Source organism: Pinus tabuliformis, chromosome Q (genome assembly GCF_031772625.1).
Source record: "Pinus tabuliformis cultivar Carrire ecotype Pingquan chromosome Q, CPIR1, whole genome shotgun sequence".
Classification (NCBI taxonomy): domain Eukaryota; kingdom Viridiplantae; phylum Streptophyta; class Pinopsida; order Pinales; family Pinaceae; genus Pinus; species Pinus tabuliformis.
This window is the reverse complement of record NC_142296.1, coordinates 295170063-295176884: the sequence shown is the minus strand read 5'-3', so window position 1 is coordinate 295176884 and position 6822 is coordinate 295170063.

The following is a 6822-nucleotide window of genomic DNA, read 5'->3' as shown; positions in this document are numbered from 1 at the left end:
TCTAGCTGAGGCGGGCATTCCCATGCTCAGCTTTATAAATTCATTTTCATGTACATAGGACAGACAATCGTCTGATTGTAGACTGGTGATTCTGATAGAGCCACCATCCTTTTGGTAGGATGATTATCTGTACTGCAATGTTGTACATTTAATGTCTTTATTTCCCTGAATATATATCGCAGCCCGGATGGATGAAACTAGATCCGAGGTCTTCAATCTCGTCCGATCTTCACTCGAAGTACAAGTCGATCCATGTGAGAAATGTTCTGAAGTCGAACACGGAAAGACATCGCTTGATTACCAGTCAATAAAGTAAACTGTTAACAAGCGCGAGAGGAATCACCGATAATGATAATGATCCTCAAGGTACTACAGTACAATTCATGTGGTGTGAATAAAGGACTTGGCGTCGAACACCACGCAAAATCTTTCGGTCGAAGGCCATTGATGTAAAGTTGTCGCCGAAAGTGAGAAACTTGCCATTAAGGCATGCAAGCTTCAAAGTACTGAATGGGGTGTTCCTAGACCAACTTCTTGGATAATGAGCTGATGTCGACAAGAAGTGATCTGTCAAAGGAGGGTCTTAATGAATCCCACATCAATGACACGGAACGGAGCAAATGATTTTGATGGAGGTGAAAACGATCTGATGATATACGGTTCAGGGTGGCGGTCATGAAAGAATGGAGTATAATGTATGGTAGTGGGTGGGACACAGGTGGCTTCTCTAGATGACTTCTCTTGAACATGTCGATGACACTGATGTGATGGATTGGTAGCATTAACCCCAAATGTGGATGGTATGGTGTGACCATGGCGATGTGACCGGTGAATGAAACTACCCAAACCGACTCGGACGTGGAGTGGAAGTGTCATGTTCAAGAGCGACTTGCTACCAATAAAGATTCTTTGAGTTTTCTTCCCAATTTTTCCCCAGTCATTTCTGACCAGTACCTCTTTATTTTTTTCAAGCTTGAGGAGGATAACATATGCTTGTTCTATAATTTTCCCTTCGGGCAAACCCATCGCTATGTTTTAACGAGCCTAGTGATAGTGAAACTCGTTCTCATCTAAAGACAAGTTTGTCGCTATTAATCTTTTTAACGAGTTTAACGACAAAGATAACTCGGTCCTTTTCAATTTTAGAGAGTCTGAAAAGGTATGTAAAGGTAACTCCAAAATTCCTTTTTCGTCATCTAATCCCTTAAGTCCGAAAAAGTATAAAACAATATAGAAAGGATGAATTTTCGATAGTTTTAACGAGCCGAACAAATCAAGCGCTCGATCCTTTTGTGCAATAATCCCTCAGGTCCAAAAAGATTAAAATCTAGAGGAGGGATAGCACTTCCTGTCCCTTTAACAAGCTGGAAGGCCAAGGACTCGACAATCTTTTCATATTTTACGAGTCAGTTGAAAAGAGCTTAAAGAAGACTCGTCTTTTTGAGGAACGAGTGATAAAACGGGTAGCAGCTAATTCCAGGTAAGGTTTGGAATTTTCCAATCACGGCAGTGTCACAAGGATGGCTAGTGAAATCACTCTTCGGAGTTGTTCCTCAAAATGGGTAAACAATCAAGTGGAGGTGAATGACCGGCCAATGAAAAAGTGGAGGTGATGGTGCAAACATGACCAAGGCTTTAATGGTTGAAGTACTACATTCACGGTGGTTATTTACCGGGGAATAGTTCATTTTTTAATGAGCTTAAACGCGGGTGGAAACATTTGCTCATGTCTTATGTTTATTTTTTAACGAGATTGAACTATGTGCTAAAACTGCTCGATTAATCCAGTCGTGTGATAAGAATGTCTCATATAAAACGGCAATTTTTAGAGTTTTGCCCCACATCCTTTCTTTATGCAAGTTAGGAAACGACCAATCCAAAAAACAGATAAATGATCGCTCTTTGCTTGCATTCCAAAAGGTTTGCATGCCCCCAGGTATAAAACAGAGTTTCAAGGTCACCCTCTATTCGAGCTGACAAAACATTTGTTTTATCAGGAAGGGTATACCTCTTTCAGGTTACCCAAAGATTGCTCTATTCACAGCGCAAACAAAACACTTCTCTGGCGATGTCTACCGAGATAAACAAAGGTGAGCAGATGGTATAGTGTGACCATCCCTGACATAACTTTGATAAGAGGATCTTGTTCCAGTCCAACTCCCTCTTCCACTCACGGACGGGAGTACGGAGGTCATATTCTCTCGCGGAAACCGACCTTATACCCGAAGTTTCCCTGCCGAAGCAGACCAGGATGCATGCCCCCTGGGTTTCAGTCATATCCCTCTGAATTACTCGCATTCATCGGGAGGACGGACTGGAAATCGAGACATTTCTTATGTGAAAAGACCATTTAGGGATGGTATATGACTATTTGCTATGCGTGATCCGGGAAATGAAAGTTGGTCTACGAGCTTGACCACTCTTCCTTCGTGCGGAAAACACATTACTGTAAAGAGTGAGGAGACAATTGCTCCCATGCAATAAATATAGTCTCGTCCAAGGAGTAGATTGTAATCCAGGGGTCCTTGAACTACCATTACGTTCATGTGAACTATTTTCCTTCTCAATGTTATGGGCACATCGGGAAGGATCCCTAAAGGTCGACTGGTTCCTTTATCAAAGCCTGTAAGATTTCTCATCTCAGGCAAAAGCGATGGTGAACCAAGTGCTTTCCAAGCAGTTGAGGAAAGGATACTCATAGAAGCTCCCTCATCTATGATGGTACCAGCCATAACCATTCTATATATTCGAATGATAATTCGGAATGGTATGCTTGCTGGTAAACGGGGTCTGCCTAGTTGATTCCAGTCGAAGGAGACAACTAGGTTGCTTGGAGGTGGGACCGAATAGACGGTCGGGTACGGCTCTGACGAACTTCCTTCCTGCGGTAAAGGAACGGGTAAACTGCCCCCTTGTTCGTCGGAGTCTGTGTTTATGAAGAGAATTTGGACGGTGTCATCCTTGTTCTCTTCAGTGACTGTATCATCTGAAGATGAAACCTCTGAAGGCAAGACCGGGTCAACTATCGCCTCGACCTTTTGAATTTTGTCTGGTATGGATCCAGATGGTTTATCTTCAATGATAGGTGCTTCAGCCGACCACCTGAGCAGGCCAGCCGGATTTTCAACTAGTGACGGACTCGGCAAGAGTTTTTTATATCCAGGAGGAAGTCGTAACGGTGAAACCGGACGATCATCCAAAACTCTTTTAGCTTCGTCTAAGAAGGGACAACGGTGGACGGCATGATCGCCTTCGCACAGTTTACAAGGAAACCTACATTTCCCTTTTTGTCCTGGGGCTTCACTTTCACTAGTTGACGGTATGCTTTCAACATGTTCATCAGAAGTTGACGACACCGGGTTGTGCAAACGAGGAGACTAGTCCCTTAATATCCGAGGGATGCAAGGACAATCTCTGTGAAAGTGGTCTCCTTTGCAAATGACACATGGCGATTTAGGCCTGGTCGGTGCAGTGTGTGGATTTTCGTTAGACGACACTCGTTTTCCCCCATTCGCCTTTGGCTCCTTCTTCTTCTTCTCTTTCTTCTTCTTTTCCTTCTTCTCCTTAGGAACTTGACTTTTGGCTTTACCAGCCCCATCAAGCGAAGAGGAAGGAGGAGAGGAAAAATTAGAGGAAGTAGAAGGTTGGTGGGCAGCTCTGGACTTGTCTAATTGCTGATTTGATTGTTCAGGAATAGTGGTGTTCTGAACGACAGAGGTTGAGAAGAGCCATACAGGCAAACCAATTGTCAGTCCTGGAAGTGACAATGTGGCCATATGGGGTGCACCAACATCTCCCCAAGAGGAGAAGGGACTAGGATTTCCTCCAAGGGGAATTCCTTGGTTGGTAGACTCCATTTTCTTAACCCAAGATCAACGTAGGAAAGGGTAATGAATATTCTGTTTAAAATAAATTTTTATACGCTTTGACACAACTTGTTTTTTCAGTTTTTAAGAGTCGAGAAAAAACAAAAGATGACTCTAGTCTCCTTCGATTTTTAATGAGCTTGAAGTGACAAGTGCTCAGATGGACCTTTTCCGTTAAGGAGTCTGAAAAGGAACTAAAGGGACTGCTCTAGAGATCTAGGTAGAGGGAGTACCAAACCAATCGCAAAACTGCAGAATACTTTTTACGGTACGACAGTCAATCTTCCCGAATGCTGTGTTTAGTGCATTGCGATTGATAGGGCGGCAGACACGGCTTCCTATGGATAAAGGATTTAAGCCTATAGGGGTCTCCCACAATATACTCGACGGTACGTGGAAGCACAAGTCTGTACTGGCACTTATCGTCTCAAAGTGGAGGAATCACCCAACCATCAATGAGGACAACAGTTACCAGGATTTACGACTCCAGAATACGTCTCTAGCCTAGACCTCTAAATGTTGTGCATTAAGTTCCAAAGCGTTGTTAGATTCATTGAATTTATTTTAAGTTGATATTGCTTGTGAAGTTTTCCTTTTGGGTTCACCACAATATGTAGATGTAATTCCTAAAATGCAATATAAAGATGATAAACAAACTTTTATCTCTTTTGTGCAATGAAAATCCTAGCTACTAGAGGAAAAGAAAGACACAATCTTTTCACAAAGAGAAAAGAGCACACTGTAAATGCACTTTCCTAAATCAAGCCAAACACAGTGTCAATATGCAAATGCACATGCATGTATTTGTTTTCGACTTTCTTAGTATTGATGCTAAAAAGAAAGTTGATGTACAAATCTGAATTTTTTCAAGCGACAAGCACAAACAAGCTTCTTTTCGAAATCAAAAGATAGAGACGATTACGACACCTTGCGATTTTGAAATGAACACTTGTTCTTGACACTAGAAAATCACAAATTCAAACCAAAGCAATAGTAACAATATAATCGACCACCAACAACAATCAAACTTTCTCCTATGATTGAAATCGACACTTGCGACAGATCCAAATAAAAGGACGACAGTACGACTATTCTACTTTTGCAATGGAAAATTGTAAACGACTCAAAAAACACACAAAAACATCTACAGTTCTTTTGTACAAAGGAGGCGGAATAACAACAAGGAAAAGGGGTTTTAAACAGACACATATACTGATCACGGGCAGCAAAATTCAGAGATAGAACTGGAGAAAATGAAGCACAAGAACCACAGCTGCACAGGGCTAGTCTGATCAGCGCACCTGTAACACAGAGAAACTGCACTGCAGCGTAGGTTTCCCTTTCGGGAAGTGCGCTAAAATTCAGGATCTCTTAACAGTACCTGCGCTGGGCCAGAAACGAGAGTCTGTCCGGGTTCTGGGTCACAATTTGCAGTTCAGTCTTTGGTTTTCGGCCGAGTAAAAGCAATCAGTAATGCACAATCAGGGGTAGATCTAAGGAGGGTCTAAGAGCTAACACAAGGGCAATCAGATAGTTTGTGAATCAGCTGTTCAAATCATAAACAGATCCAGTGAATGGATTGAAGCAGCAGATGTCTACTTTGCATTTCTTATGGCAAATGCAGTTCGAATGCTACTTATAAGTTTATGAAACAAACAACAAAGAATGATACACAAACAAACTAATTAGACATCCCCAGCGGAGTCGCCATTTTGTTACCGGGAAAAGTGTCTATTTAGAACTGCTTTATCCCACTAAGGTGTGACAGCTGCCTTAGAAACAAACAGAGAAAAACTACTTTTGTATTTCCTTTATGAACTATAGATAGAGAGGAATAGAAAGAACCAACCTGTGTCTTGCGCTAATCCTTTGATCCAATCCCTCTCTTCTTTGATAGCCTCCAGCTACCTGCTCCCTTACTTGCCCAGCTTCACCAAGTACCTGTAAGATCACAGAAGAGGAACACTATACAAAGACATGGATCTATATTCATAAACAACTTAGGATCAGATTTAAGTTAACCATACAAATGTAACAAGCATCAATGATACAAAAGCATGGAGGAAAACTCAAATAATTTTTATTGATAAACAAGAATAGATCCAGGAGGAGTTACAACCGATGGTTCCTGACCCAGCATCAACCTCCCAGCAAAGAAGCCCCTCTTCACCTCCAACAAAGCATAGATCACCCAATACTCTGATGTTTGTCTCAAAACCAACAGCAATTCCTTACAATGTGCAAAATTCCAGCCTCTGGATCTCTGGGATGAGGGATCCATATATAGATATGTGTAAGGAGGATGAGTCAGCTTGTGATTTGATTAGTGTCTTCTCTCTGTCAGTTCTTGCTTCCACTTGGAGACTGAAGGCCTCTTACTCATCCTTGGTCGAATTCAGTGAGGCAAGTGTCACAGGAGAAGATTCTGGAAGCTTCCATTGTCTCTCCATCTCGCGGAATGACACTGTCATTTGTCATTTCTTGACCAACGCACCCTCATAGTGCATTTAGGTGCGTTGCAATGCACCTAGCCAGTGTATTTAGGTGCAATGTAACGCACCTAGCCAGTGGAGCAGCTGAAATGATCCTGTTTTGACTTATTCTGAGCAGTTTCTGGTGGAGAACTTCTGGGAGAAGTTGTAATTTGTTGACCTTGTTCCTTTAGGGGTTAGAACAACACTTTTAGGGACTTAGGAGCCCTTGGTTTATGGACATTTCATGCTTGGAGTTGTAAGGCACAAAAATGTCTATAACACATTGCACTTTAACCTGCTTTATTACTCAATTCCATAGCATGAGTTGTTTTCATTGCAAAATGCATTGAGACTCTTCTTGGAACTCTCCCTCTGGTTCCACCTTCTATCTTGATGATGGATGACTGATGATTTCCTTCCTGCTATCCACTACAACATAGATCTGTTGGAAAATCCATAGAGTTGGAAGTTAACATGATTTC